The following is a 15,109-nucleotide window of genomic DNA, read 5'->3' on the forward strand; positions in this document are numbered from 1 at the left end:
GAGTTGAGTTTTTTTAAATAAGAAAGTGGAAGCTTAAAAAAAAAAAAAAAGTATCTGTGGGCTGAGATTTTTGTCTGTTCTGTTCACCAGTGTATCTCAAATCCTGAAGACAGCCTAGACACAGCAGGGGCTCAAGAAATGTATGTTGTGAAAGGACTCTAGCCCTCCATAGCTTCTTCCAGGGCTTGGCCATCGACTCTGACTCAGTGCCCCTGAAATCACTTCCTCCACTAGCACAGCTGTTCACGCCTGTGATCCCTTCCCTCACCTGCCTGGAACCAGTGTCTTTGAGACTAGCCATCTCCTGCTTTACCAGGCTTTAACCAAGCCCCTCAACATTCTGTTAACGGCCTCCCCGCTAAGCCTCACGATTGTTTCAAAGATAATTCAGAACTAAAACTTTTCTGGTCCCTTCAAACTGCTAAACATTTCCTTTCTCCCTATTCCATTAACCAAACGTGGCTACTGAGCACTTGGAAGTGTGGCTGCCCAAAGTGAGAAGTTAAAATACATACCAGATTTGGAAGACTTGATATGAAAATAAGATACAAAATAGTTCATCAATAATTCTCATACTGATTATATGTTGATATGATAATTTAGAAATACTGCATTAATATGGCTGATTCATGTCAATATATGGCAAAAACAACCATAATATTATAATCAGCCTCCAATTAAAATAAATAAGTTAATTAAAAAAAAAAAATAAAAATGAACTTCTGAAAAACAGTTCTGGCATCTGTCCATAAAAGAAGGAAGTCCTAGACAATTTTTACTTTTGTCCCATTTCTTAATTCTTAAGACAACTTAAGAATTCTTCTCACTGAAGAAAAATCTGTACCAAAATCTACCCCTCAATAAATACAAAGAACAAGACAAAAAAAAAAGAAATACTGGGTTAAATAAAATATATTATGATAATTGATTTCACTTGTTTCATTTTGTTTTTCATGTGGCTCCCATTATATTTCTAATGGACAGCACTGCTCTAAACCATTTTCAAACAAAATTATTCCTTCCTTCCTGGAAGAAATTCTTCCCCTAGCTTTTAACAAGCAGGAGACTGCGAAAGAATGTGAGGAAATGCAACATGCAGTTTAAAAATAAAAACTAAACAAAACCTGTAATGCTTTGAAATTATCACTTTGATCGTCACTTGAAATTGAATATTTTAAGATAATATTTTTCAAAGACACATATAATAATAGAGTATATTTAAGTGACATTATAATTCAATATTATCACTATCTGTAAAAATTCATGAAGCTGCTATAACCTAATGATTCATGCACTTTTCTCAATGTCCTATACTTAAATATTTTAATGTTAAATAACACCACACTAATTTAATCCAAACTAAGTGATTCTATGTTTAAGGAAAAAGAAGACTCTTGCTTTTGCATGCTTCCTAAAATTTAAAAGGAGTGAAATAAAAGCACCCTCCTCCTTTCTTTTCCTCCCTTTAAAGTCAGAGTTCAGTAACAGACCATTTAAATACTGCCCCTGCTCACAGGAATCTCCTTAGCAACCTTTTATGGCTTGTCATGGGTTGCAGAATTTTCCCAATCTCCCAGTCTTGAAAAGGCCCATGTCCTGTCCAGAACAAAGGAACTTAAAACAGAAAACAAGCTCTTTAAATGAAAATTTTAAAGAGGCTTCACAGTCTCCTTCAGTTCTTTGCCAGCTCCTTTGCTCTAAGCATGCTGCCAATCTCCCTTTCCAAGGTAAAATCAGATCTGGTAGCTATGGCCTCTGCAAAAACAAGAGTGGACACTTCTAACAACACCTGCAATTATAATTAAAGGTCACACCTGTTGGTCCATACCATGAGATTCTAAGCCTGTTTCACAATTACAGGTTATTGATCCATTTTTTAATTTATTCAATTTAGTTCATGTGTAAGCTGTATAACAGTAATAGAATGTATCTATAAACAGCTTACTAAGTATCAAATAATACAAATATTGTCTTGCTCATTTTTATTACATTGGTATTAACTACCTAATTAGCCATGCTGAAGGAAAAATGAAATTCTAAGTTTAATAAACCAAAATTCATATAAATAAGTTTAAGAAAACAGGTACTACTGCCTCTTGAGTAAAGAGGGAGTATTTCTCTCCAAAGCATGTACTAAATTAGGGCCAGTGCCCAGGCTCCAGTTTTATGCCACACCCCTAAAAGCATCATTTTCTCCTATTTTACCTCTCTGGGCTTGAATGTGAAGTAGGGGGGCAGCCACAGGATTAAAGGGTAGAAGGTCACCTCATACTAAAATAAGTGAGACACATTCACACAGTCACCATGCCACCAATGCAAAATGGACAGGCTGGTGGGCATGGCCTTGTTAATGTGATTCCAATTATTTATTTATAAAATCTAACAGAATAGGATGCATTACCTTATCCCCAGCCACCTATATATATACACACACACAGCATCACTCTTCCCCACTATCTAAGAAGAGTTCTCCTTTTGCCAGTCTGGCAGAAGCCAATTCCCCCTAAAACTAAGTTCTCTTGCTTCTCTCTCTCTACAAAATTTTATTCCCCTTCTTGTCCTGCCCCCTGTTCCCCTCAGGATTAAGAACTATCAAAGAAAAAATAGGACTGAATCCAACCAAAACCTTGTGGGGCCTTCCCGGGACAAAAGCCCCTGTGTCCCAATTCTTATTTATAGAAGGAAAAAAGAAGGCTTTAGTCTCCCAGGCCTTCCCCAAATTCCAAAGAGCAGGCTCTAGCAGTTCATGATTAGGATAAGCAAGTCACCTTACTGTCCAAGCTCCTCCTGAAGGAATACAGGTTGTTAGACCCTGATGCATACCTGTAAGATGTTCTGTAGAAACTAAGACCCCCACCCAGGTGTAGGATGATGACCACATGCTGACTGCAGCATGCAAAACCCAGATTGGTTGGAACATCACCCCATTACCTCACAACAACCCATCAGAAGAAGGTCCGCCAGCTGCTTGTGCAGCCTTCAACCCTCTCCCCTCATGTCATCTTTAAAAACCCTGAAAGCCATTGGGGAGTGTGGGTCTCTGGAGTATGAGCTGCCTGCTCTCCTTGCTTGGCACCAGCAAATAAATCCTTTGCTGTAAACACCCACTGTCAAGAGTTTGGCTTTCTGCACCGAAGGCACAGGAGCCCTTGTTAGGTAACAGTTTCTAACTTTTTTGAGGAGCAGAATTGAGACAACAGAAAGAAAGATCCAGGACCAATGTGAAGGAAGGAGGAAAGGGAAAAGGAAACAAGATGTCAGCACTCTTGTTTGGACACTCCTTTGGAATGGAGAATCTAGATATCAGTTGAAATGAAAGAACAAATGCAGAGGAAAGAGAAGGTGAAGGACAAGTGTGCCTTCAGGGAAGGAGGAGGGGTGGGGTGGGGTAAGTGGAAGGTTCCAGAGTAGCTAGAGGGATGAGGGAGTTAAAGAATTTTAAAAAGGAAATTTTGATAATTTTATTAAATGTTGTTATAACCTATAAACTGTATTCGCTATAAGATTCTTTCAGAGACTCTTCTTAAATACCTTCCACTGCTACACTGTGCTTATCTGCTACGCTGCGTAAGTAGCAAGCAAGGGAGAGCCTCAGGACTGACCAAGTGTCTGAATTCAAAACCTACGTGAAGGAAAAAGTAAAACTAGGAAAGACAGTGGTTGATTGAACAAGTTCAGGCTCTGTCTCCTATTCAGCTACATAAAGTCTTCACTGTGCAGCCTTTTGTTAAGATTCCTAATAAAGCAACAATTCTTTTTACTCATTTTATAAAGGTAATTCTCTTGCAACAAGATTTCTCAAGGACAGAACTGTGTCCTGATGCCCAGCAGAGTCCATACGTAGCAAGAGCTCAACCAGCGATGGCTGAATTAAGGAAAGTTCTGACTTGTTTACCTTTAATTCCTCCTCCCTTTCACAACTCTTCATTTTTCTAAGATCCATTTCTATTTACTCATGAAAGCTTCCCTCAGATAATAATCCAAACCACAAGGCAAGGTGCTTATTAGTTATCCACAGATGTGAAGGCCACAATCTTCACATCAATAAAACTGCCTCATGAACTTTGTTTCTCAAGAAAATAAGCAGTTATGTCATATAAAATCTTTATGAATAAAACCATGGGAGTCCAGCAAACAAAGTCAGGCACCAATCTTATATTCTAGAAAATACTCTTGCAATAAATTTGATACTCTAAATAGAAAATGATCCTAAGGGGAAACAAAACAACAGCTCAAATTTCAATTATACTAGACCGAACTAATGAGAAAAGATCCTGATGCTGGGAAAAACTGAAGGCAGGAGGAGAAGGGATGACAGAGGACAAGATGGTTGGATGGCATTATCGACTCAATGGACATGAGTTTAAGCAAGCTCTGGGAGATAGCGAAGGACAGGGAAGCCTGGCATGCTGCAGTCCATAGAGTTGAAAAGAGTCGGACATGACAGAGCAACAGAACAAGACGACCAAACTAAAGTTTGTCCCAACACACAAAAAAATGTATATTTCTACTTGAAATATAAATTATATAAAGATTATCTATAAAGTCCCTGATTCAGTATTCAAATATCTAAATATTCTCTCACAAAACAGACCTGGAGGAAATTATCTAAAGAATTTGGGGATTCACTCTACCCTTGGCCTGTGAGTCACATAAAAACAATTTTTAAAAAGAAACAGCAAGAAAATGAAATCAAAGACATCCAAACTGGAAATAAAGAAGGTAAAGCTATCTCTTTTCATAGATGGCATGATCCTGTACATAGGAAATTCTAAGGGATCTACTGAGATACTATAAAACTAATAAATGAGTTCAGCAAGATTGCAAGGTACATGATCATCACACAAAAATCAATTGTACTTCTAAATACTTGCAGTGAACAATCCAAAAGTGAAATTAAGAAAATGATTCCATTTATAATAGAATCAGATCAACTGATTTTTGACAAGGGATAAAGAAAAATAGTCTCTTCAAGTATCTTCGAGATATAGCACTGAAACTTAAGAGAATGAACTTACTTGTGGGGACTGGGGAGAAGGATGTGGGCAAGGGGCAGTTAAGGAGTTTGGGATGGGCATGTGCACACTGCTGTATTTAAAATGGATAACCAACAGAACCTACTGCATAGCACAGGGAACTCGGCTCAATGTGATGTGGCAGCCTGGATGGGAGGGGAGTTTGGGGGAGAATGGATACATGTTTATATGTGTGCCTGAGTCCCTTCACTGTCCACCGGAAACTATCACAACATTGCTAACAGACTATACTCCCATATAAAAGTTTTATTAAAAAAAAAAAAAAAAGACACAGTGCTGGAACAACTAGATACCCACATGCAAAAGAATGATATTGGATCCTTACTTAATACCATATCCAAAAATTAATTTTTATTTATTTTTTGGCAGCACCATGTGGCATGCTCTTAGTTCCCCAACCAAAGATCCAACCCACACCTCCAAAAGTAAAAGTACAGAGTCTTCACCGCTGGACCACCAGGGAAGTCCCTGCCAATGGATTTTGATATGCCACCAAAACAAGAAAGAAAAAACAGAAGGTGGCTCAGATGGTCAAGAATCCGCCTGCAATGCAGTAGACTGGGTTCAATCCCTGGGTTGGGAAGATCCCCTGGAGGAGGGCATGGCAATCGACTCCAGTATTCTTGCCTGGACTATCCCCATGGACAGAGGAGACTGGAGAGCTACAGTCCACAGGTTCGCAAACAGTAGGACATGACTGAGTTGACTAAGCACAGCACAGGACTTCATCAAAATTAAAAACTTATGTGTCTGAGCTAAAAAAAAAAAAAGAAAAGAAAATGAGAACTTGAAAAAAAAAAGTAAATCCATCATTGAAACAAAAATACACTTATGTGTTTGAAAAGATACCATCAAAAAATTTAAAGAAAGCCCACAGAATGGGGGAAAATATCTGCAAATCATATATCTGACAAGGGACTTGTAGCTAGAATACATAAAGAACTGTTACAACTCAATAGTAAAAAAAACAACCCAATTAAAAATGGGCAAAGGATCCAAATGGACATTTCTACAAAGATATACAAACATCTAATAAGCACATGAAAACATGCTCAACTTGATCAGTCATCAGGGAAATGCAAATTCATATCACCACATGCCATTTCATACCCACCAAGATGGCCAGAATAAAAAAGTAAGATGACAACAGGTGTTAAGCAAGGACTACTGGCGGGACTGTCAAATACTGGAGCTACTCTCATAAATGGTTTGGCAGTTTTTCAAAAGTTAAAACAGAGTTAACAGTTGACCCAACAACTCTGCTCTTGCATATATACCCAAGAGAAATAAAAACTTATGTCCACACAAAATCTTGTACAGAAATGTTTGTAAGAGCATTATTCAAACATGGAAATAATGTAAACATCTACCAACTAATGATTAGATTAAAAATATACGGTATATCCATTCATTTGAATGAAGTACTGATACACGCCATAACACGGATGAAGCCTGAAAACATTATGTTAAATGATAATCACAATCAGTAACACAAAACTGCATATTATATGATTCACTTACATGGAATGTCCAGAATAAGCAAATCTACAGATGAAGAAAATAATTGCCAAATTCAGACTTAAATTCAAGGAGGAGGGAAAACCACTAAACCATTCACGTATGACCTAAATCAAATCCCTTACAATTATACAGTGGAAGTGAGAAATAGATTCAAGAGATTAGATATGATAGAGTGCCTGCTGAACTATGGACAGAGGTTCGTGACACTATATAGGAGACAGGGATCAAGACCATCCCCAAGAAAAAGAAATGCAAAAAAGCAAAATGGCTGTCTGAGGAGGCCTTACAAATAGCTGTGAAAAGAAGAGACGCGAAAAGCAAATGAGAAAAGGAAAGATATACCCATTTGAATGCAGAGTTCCAAAGAAGAGCAAGGAGAAATAAGAAATTCTTCCTCAGTGATCAACCCAAAGAAACAGAATAAAACAATAGAATGGGAAAGACTAGAGATCTCTTCAGAAAAATTAGAGATACCAAGGGAACATTTCATGCAAAGATGAACACAATAAAGGACAGAAACAGTATGGACTTAACAGAAGCAGAAGATATTAAGAGGTGGCAAGAATACAGAAGAACTATACAAAAAATATCTTCATGACCCAGATAATCACGATGGTATCTCACTCACCTAGAGCTGGACATCCTGGAATATGAAGTCAAGTGGGCCTTAGGAAGCATCACTTCAAACAAAGCTAGTGGAAGTGATGGAATTCCAGATGAGCTATTTTCAAGTCCTAAAAGATGATGCTGTGAAAGTACTGCACTCAATATGCCAGCAAATTTGGAAAACTCAGCAGTGGCCACAGGACTGGGAAAAGTCAGTTTTCATTCCAATTCCTAAGAAAGGCAATGCCAAAGAATGTTCAACCTATCACAATGGCACTCATCTCACACACTAGCAAAGTTATACACAAAATTCTCCAAGCCAGGCTTCAACAATACGTGAATCATGAACTTCCAGATGTTCAAGCTGGTTTTAGAAAAGGCAGAGGAACCAGAGATCAAATTGCCGCTGGATTATCGAAAAAGCAAGAGAGTTCCAGAAAAACATCTATTTCTGCTTTATTGACTATGCCAAAGCCTTTGACTGGGTGGATCACCACAAACTGTGGAAAATTCTGAAAGAGATGGGAATACCAGACCACCTGACCTGCCTCCTGAGAAATCTGTAAGCAGGTCAGGAAGCAACAGTTAGAATTGGACATGGAACAACAGACTGGTTCCAAATAGGAAAAGGAATATGTCAGGGCTGTATATTGCTTATTTAACTTATATGCAGAGTACATCATGAGAAACACTGGGCTGGATAAAGCACAAGCTGGAATCAAGATTGCCAGGAGAAATATCAATAACCCCAGATACGCAGATGACACCACCCTTATGGCAGAAAGTGAAGAAGAACTAAAGAGCCTTTTGATGAAAGTGAAAGAGGAGAGTGAAAAAGTTGGCTTAAGACTCAACATTCAGAAAACTAAGATCACCATCTGGTCCCATTACTTCATGGCAAATAGATGTGGAAACAGTGAGAGACTTTATTATCTTGGGCTCCAAAATCACTGCAGATGGTGACCACAGCCATGAAATTAAAAGATGCTTACTTCTTGAAAGAAAAGTTACGACCAACCTAGACACCATATTAAAAAGCAGAGACATTACTTTGCCATAAAAGGTCCGTCTAGTCAAGGCTATGGTTGGTTTTTCTAGTAGTCATGTATGGACGTGAGAGCTGGACTATAAAGAAAGCTGAGCACTGAAGAATTGATGCTTTTGAACTGTGGCGTTGGAGAAGACTCTTGAGAGTCCCTTGGACTGCAAGGAGATCCAACCAGTCCATCCTAAAGGAAATCAGTCCTGAATACTCATTGGAAGGACTGATGTTGAACCTGAAACTCCAATACTTTGCCCACCTGATGCTAAGAACTGACTCATTTGAAAAGACCCTTACGCTGGGGAAGACTGAAGCGGGAGGAGAAGGAGATGACAGAGGGTGAAATGGTTGGATGGCATCACCAGTTCAATGGACATGAGTTTGAGTAAACTCTGGGAGTTGGTGATGGACAGGGAGGCCTGGTGTGCTACAGTCCATGGGGTCGCAAAGAGTCAGACATGACTGAATGACTGAATTGAACTGAATTGCTGGAGGCTGATAGGGTGGAAGATGGGTAAGATACCTAATGGCACCCGATTTCCTTCAGAGCTGACAAAAATGTTCTAAAAGTGATTGTGGTGATGGTTGCATAATTCTGTGAAAATACCAAAGACCAATGAGTCACACACTTTAAAATGGTCTGTTGACTTGTAAAGTTTGTGAATTACATTTTAGTAAACTTCTAACAAAAAATTAACAAACACTAATCATCAAAAGACATTAGGTAATTATCACAACACTAATACCCATATTTACTGATACCAAATTTTTCTTTTAAGTATCTTTTAAATATCTTCCAAATATAGTAAAACCTCTACCAAATTGAGGGAAGATGTTAAAAGACACCACTCGAAACAGCAGAAGCTCTCTTAAGCAGCCTTTATCTAGCTGACTGACCTATCTCACAGTTCCCAGTCCTCTAGCAACCAGACTGACTGATCTCCATGACAACTACTAGACATGAGTCATCAGTGCATTCAGGTTACTTGGTAGGGGAGCTGAACTTTTACCACACATCAGTTGGGTCTGTTCCCAAACCTATTCGTGCAACTCTACTGATATGATTACAAAAATAGTTCAATTAAAATGATGTATTAACTGATGAAATGTATATACGTATTCACATTTCCCTGCCAAACTACATGCAAACAGCAAATGAAGAATGACCCTGTGAAACATAAGAAAATTTCAGAAAGAAATGTTTCTTCCCTTGAGGAGAAACTGGACCTACATACAATCTTTAATACAGCATATAAGCCCTTGCACCAGACTTCCCTGGTGGTCCAGTGGTTAAGACTCCATGCTCCCAATGCAGAGGACCAGGGTTTGATCCCTGGTCAGGGAAGTAGATCCCACATGCCAAAACTAAGAGCCCAAATGCTGCAACTAAAGATTCCACATGTTGCAATGAAGACCCCACACTTGGCAACTAAGAGCCAGCAGACTCAAATTAAAAAAAAAAAAAATCATTGATCTAACATTAAAAAAGAGAACTGGCATCACTTGTTCCCCTCCAATTCCTACACCTTCCCCTCACACACACCATGCTGGCATCCTGCTGTTCTGTTAGTTTCAAAAACAGCTTGCTCTCTGACACTTCACAATGATGTCCTTTTGCCTGGAAAGTTCCACTTCATGTCTAAACCCTTTCCATCAGCCTGGCTGACTCCTTAAAGCCAAGTTTGTCATTTATGTAAAGATGCACGTACTCCTAAGAGCAGCACATAAAAGATGCTCAATGGTAAATCACCTCTACCATGTACATATAGGAAGAGATGTCTAGAAGAATATTCTAAACAGTCATTATAACTAGACAGTAGAGTATGAAGTTACTTTTACATTCTTCTCTGTATCTGTGATATAAAATACAATAAGCAATTTCTACAAATGAATAAAGGTACTTTGAAAAGAAAATAAAAGTCAAGCCCATTCCCACTTTGATCCTATCAAAATAAAAAAAAAATTGTTTCATCTTAAAAACATTTAAAATTCAAGCTATTCATTAAAGCAGATTGACCTGGTCCCTGGATAAGGCAAATTATTAAGAAAACTTTCTACTCTATTATCCAAGTACTTAGAAGTGCTTAAATTACTTGAAAGGTAAATTTTCTGTTCCTTCAGGAATAAAATGTTTAATCTCAGATAATTTGGTTACTCTGAAATCCTTTGCGAGACAGAGTACAACTGTCACTGGTCTTCAAACACAGTAAAAACTGTACAAAGAACACTACTTGTTATAAATTTTGTGTCCTATGGTCAAACAATGTTGCGAGGATTTAAGACATCTATGACTACCAGAGAAAGGCCATTTTGGTAACAAATATTATCTGAGACAGACGGAGAAGAGAGAGAAAGGACAGAGGAGACAGGGGAGAGAGTCAGAGGAGTTGCCACAATGGCTCCAGTTTGCATATGAAGATACACAAAATCTAACTGGAGATTTAACTATTTATCACATCATCAATATCTCACTACCAACCTCTGTTAGTACTGACACTCAGAAGTAACAATTCATGGGTAGACACAATTTACCCTAAGGACACACAAACCAATTTCCAGGCCATATAAGTTAATGTCAATCAAACAGCCATATAAAATCAGGCATGTTTGAGGTCTTTAATCCAAAAAGAGGAAGCAGAATGTGTGTACTTCTTGTTCCTTTCAGCTTGCTGACCAAGGAGAAAATGCTGTTGTCACCAACAATTAAATAACATTTACCCTCCCAACCCTTTTAAAGAACACATATCATTTTAACTTCTTGCCACACAATCCTATTTATAAACACTTATATCAAGATTTTAGATCAGACAAAGCCTTCCAATAAAAGGGTAGGTTGATAGTAATTCCTTTATATTTCCGCTAGATATTCTTAGATCTACTTAGTTTGGTACCAAATACTAATTTTACAACCATATAAAACAGGCTCACTATGCAGCTACAGTTTACGCAAATATTTCTGTAAAAATATTACATACTTCTTTCATGCTAATTTTTCAGTTACTTTTGAAATTAATTCAGGGCTATCAAATGTCAATTTAAAAAAGGACTACTCATCAAATTATCACTGTGAGTCTACATGAGCCAGATGTAAAATCAAAGTACAGGGGCTAATTCAGCTAAAGACAAAATGGGGAAATTCCCTGGCAGTCCAATGGTTAGGACTCTGCGCTTGCACTACTTGAGGACCTGGGTTCAATCCCTGGTCAGAGAACTAAGATCCCACAAGTCTCACAGCCAAAAAAATTTTTTTTTAAACAAAAATGGGTTTTTTTGTTTTATTTTGTATTGTACTCTGTTAAAGCAGTCAGCACCCACATACTACCTTTGGCAGTTTATTTTAGGCTGTTCAGGGAACATGAAGGCAATGGCACCCCACTCCAGTGTTCTTGCCTGGAAAATCCCATGGACGGGGGAGCCTGGTAGGCTGCCGTCTACGGGGTTGCACAAAGTCAGACACGACTGAGCGCCTTCACTTTCACTTTTCACTTTCATGCATTGGAGAAGGAAATGGCAACCCACTCCAGTGTTCTTGCCTGGAGAATCCCAGGGACGGGGGAGCCTGGTAGGCTGCCGTCTACGGGGTCGCACAGAGTCGGACACGACTAAAGCGACTTAGCAGCAGCAGCAGCAGCAGCAGGGAACATGAAAAATTTTCACATAGTCCAGTTTCTGTCAAAATCTGTATATAACGAGAATGGAATAAGTCCAAATACTACCTCTGATGTGTTCCTTGGTTCATTTCCAAAAGCTCTGGGTTTCCCCACAAAGCAGACTAATTCCAGGTGCGATTTCCCAGGAGGTTCAAATATGCAGCAAAATTCTTGAGTCGTTCTGAGTAATTCAGAATCAGACTAATTCACAGATTGCTCCAGTACAGACTGTGTTCACTTAACAGTGGGGCTGGGGGTTCATAGACAGAGTCTGTTCCTTCTTTGTCTGGTTTCCATCCAACACGACTGTATTCCCTCACTGCATAAGGCCAAGACCAAATGAGTCACAGGTGAGAAACATAAAGGACAAGGACAATTTTATGGGCACAAAATTGTCAGCGTTCTGCAGATGCAGACAACCAAGGATTGGATTCAGACAAACAGAAAAGAGCTAAGAGAGGTGGTTGTGCAACACGTTGGCTGTACAGCCCAGGGCAAGTCCCTCAACCTCGCCATACCTCAGCTTTCATTAGTAATAGAACGCACTTCATAACCTGGTTGTGAGGATTAAATTAAGGTATCTAACAGTACTCAGCACAGAGGAGGCTAAAGTGTTTTTTAAAGATGTGGGAATGAAAGATAGTAAGTACTTATATATGGTACTTTATTTGAACTTCATAAATATGAACTTTATTTCTAAGATAGGAATATAAATCTTTTCCATACTTCCCCTCAGTAAAGCTTACACTTTCTGCTATGCTATGATTTTTACGAACTAGCTCTATCAAGATTAAAGGATCAACAAAAGTTATCTAACTTCATATAACACTTTAACCAATTTCACATAAAATACAGCAAATCCATCAAGGAGAACAGAACAGGATTGTTCTGGTTACTCATTCAACCTTCTTGCCTGCTAAAGGGAAAGGGCCTCTGAGTGCTACATAATTAACTGTAGTTAATAGAAGACAGAATGGAATGAAATTTAGAAAGCTAAAAACAAGGAAAAAGTCTCAATTAAGATACTTTGAAATTCCAATCTTTTTTATGTTTGAGTATTTTTAAGTGCTTAGCCTTTTCTTCAAATATAAGAGTATCACCCGCAAGAGTATTTAAGTAATGGCAGAAGGAAAAACTTGTAAACTAGGAGTGAAAGTTTTCCTAAACTGTGAATTGGAACCACTTCCCTTGACAAGAAAATTCCAACTACAGGTCAGTCATGTGACAGTTTATAAATGACCACTCCCAGAGAGGAGGCCAAGGTAGGTAACACACTGTGTACATTACAGGTCCTCCCCAAAACCAAAGTGACGGAATACAGATTAGTGGTTATTGGGGGGCTGGGGATGGGGGGAAGACAACAAAGAGGAGTGGGGGGACCCTAGGGGATGGTAAGACTTGACTGTAGTGATGGTATTTGTCAAAACTTAAAGAATTTTAACTAAAAAGTTTAAATTCTACTGTATATAAATTATATATTCAAAAAAATAGAAACAACAGTGTAAGAAAAAGTTAAATTGCTTATTAAAGTAAAAAATTTTGGCTTCATCCACATGCCATGGCTTTCCTCGCTTTCCACCAACCCAGCTTAGGGCTCTGGTTTGACCTCTCCCAACCCTCAACTCCATTTCTCAGGAAGAAGTCCCTCTGCTCTCCAGACCCACCCCAACTCTAACTGGTTAGTTTTGGGGCCCTTTTACTTTCAAAAATTACCAGGGAGTCCAAGGAGCTTTTGTGTCTATGAGCTATAATCAAACATTTACTGTATCAGAAATTAAAACTGAGAGTTTTTTATTGAATTGTTCAAATTAAATTGTTCAAAAATAATATTGCTGTAGAGCAGAAATTAATACAACATTGTAAAACTACACTCCAATAAAATTTTTTAATAAAATGATTAAAGAAAAATAATGCTATTAAATATGTTAATACATGTAACATTTTTATAGAAAGAAACGCTAAAAATTTTCCAAAAAAATAGACTTCCCGAGTGGTTCAGTGGTTAAGACTCTGAGCTTTCAATGCAGGAGACTCAGATTTGGTCCCCACTCCAGTACTCTTGCCTGGAAAATCCCACGGACAGAGGAGCCTGGTAGGCTGCAGTCCATGGGGTCACTAGGAGTCGGGCACGACTGAGCGACTTCAGTTTCACGTTTCACTTTCATACATTGTAGAAAGAAATGGCAACCCACTCCAGTGTTCTTGCCTGGAGAATCCCAGAGACGGGGGAGCCTGGTGGGCTGCAGTCCATGGGGTTGCACAGAGTCGGACACAACTGAAGCGACTTTGCAGCAGCAGCAGCAGGGGAACTAAGATCCCACATGCCACTCAGGGTGGCAAAAAAAAGAAAGTCAATAAAATAGTGAAAGGGGTGGTAAAAGGTTATGCTTAATAAAATCCAGCTACACCTGCTCTTCTGCAGCCACTCCAATAGGACAGTCAAGGTCGTGCAGCCATGAAGCCTCTGAAAACACCATTGCACACTCATGACAGAATAAGAGTAAAAGGACAAATAATGTCTCAGTAATACTCTGAAGATAATCTGACCACAAAAGGGTGTCAGAACCCCCCAGAGCCTTGGAGAACCCCACTGTCCTTGGAGAACTACCGCTGTAGCCTGGCCACCTCTAGCTGCAACCACTTCTGGTATTGGCAGGCATCCACTCTCCCTTGGATCTCTCCCTCTCCACCTCTCTTCCCACCCCCTCTTTCTTTCCCCTTCTCTCTCCCCCAACTTCTTTCTCACTCTCTCTTCCCCTTTACTACCACTGCATGCGTGCATGCATGCTCAGTCACTCAGTCATGTCTGACTCTTTGCGACCACCATGGCTCCTCTGTCCATAGGATTATCCCAGCAAGAATACTAGAATGGGCTGCCATTTCCTCCTTCAGGGGATCTTTACCACTGAGGCACAAAGGAAGCCCTTACTATTACTGTGTGTGTTAGTTGCTCAGTCGTGTCCAACTCTTTGCGACCCCATGGACTGGGGCCTGCCAAACTCCTCAGTCCATGGGATTTTCCAGGCAAGAATATTGCAGTGGGTTGCCATTCTTTTCTCCAGGGGATCTTCCTGACCCAGGGGATCGAACTTGGATCTCCCACATTGAACGCAGACTCTTTACCATCTGAGCCATCAGGGAAAACTACCATTACCAGCACCAAATGTACAATCTTTCTCAACCTAAAAAACAAAACTTCCTACTTAAACTACCTCCTTCTTCACTGCTGCTGCTGCTAAGTCACTTCAGTTGTG

General features: G+C 39.2%; 1 protein-coding gene across 8 annotated transcripts in view; it reads right to left on the minus strand.

The window, feature by feature from the left end:
- The window catches only part of SPIRE1 (spire type actin nucleation factor 1), a 168,236-nt gene that overhangs the window by 135,420 nt on the left and 17,707 nt on the right, over positions 1-15,109 (minus strand). The window lies entirely within an intron of this gene.

Source organism: Bos taurus, chromosome 24 (genome assembly GCF_002263795.3).
Source record: "Bos taurus isolate L1 Dominette 01449 registration number 42190680 breed Hereford chromosome 24, ARS-UCD2.0, whole genome shotgun sequence".
NCBI lineage: Eukaryota > Metazoa > Chordata > Mammalia > Artiodactyla > Bovidae > Bos > Bos taurus.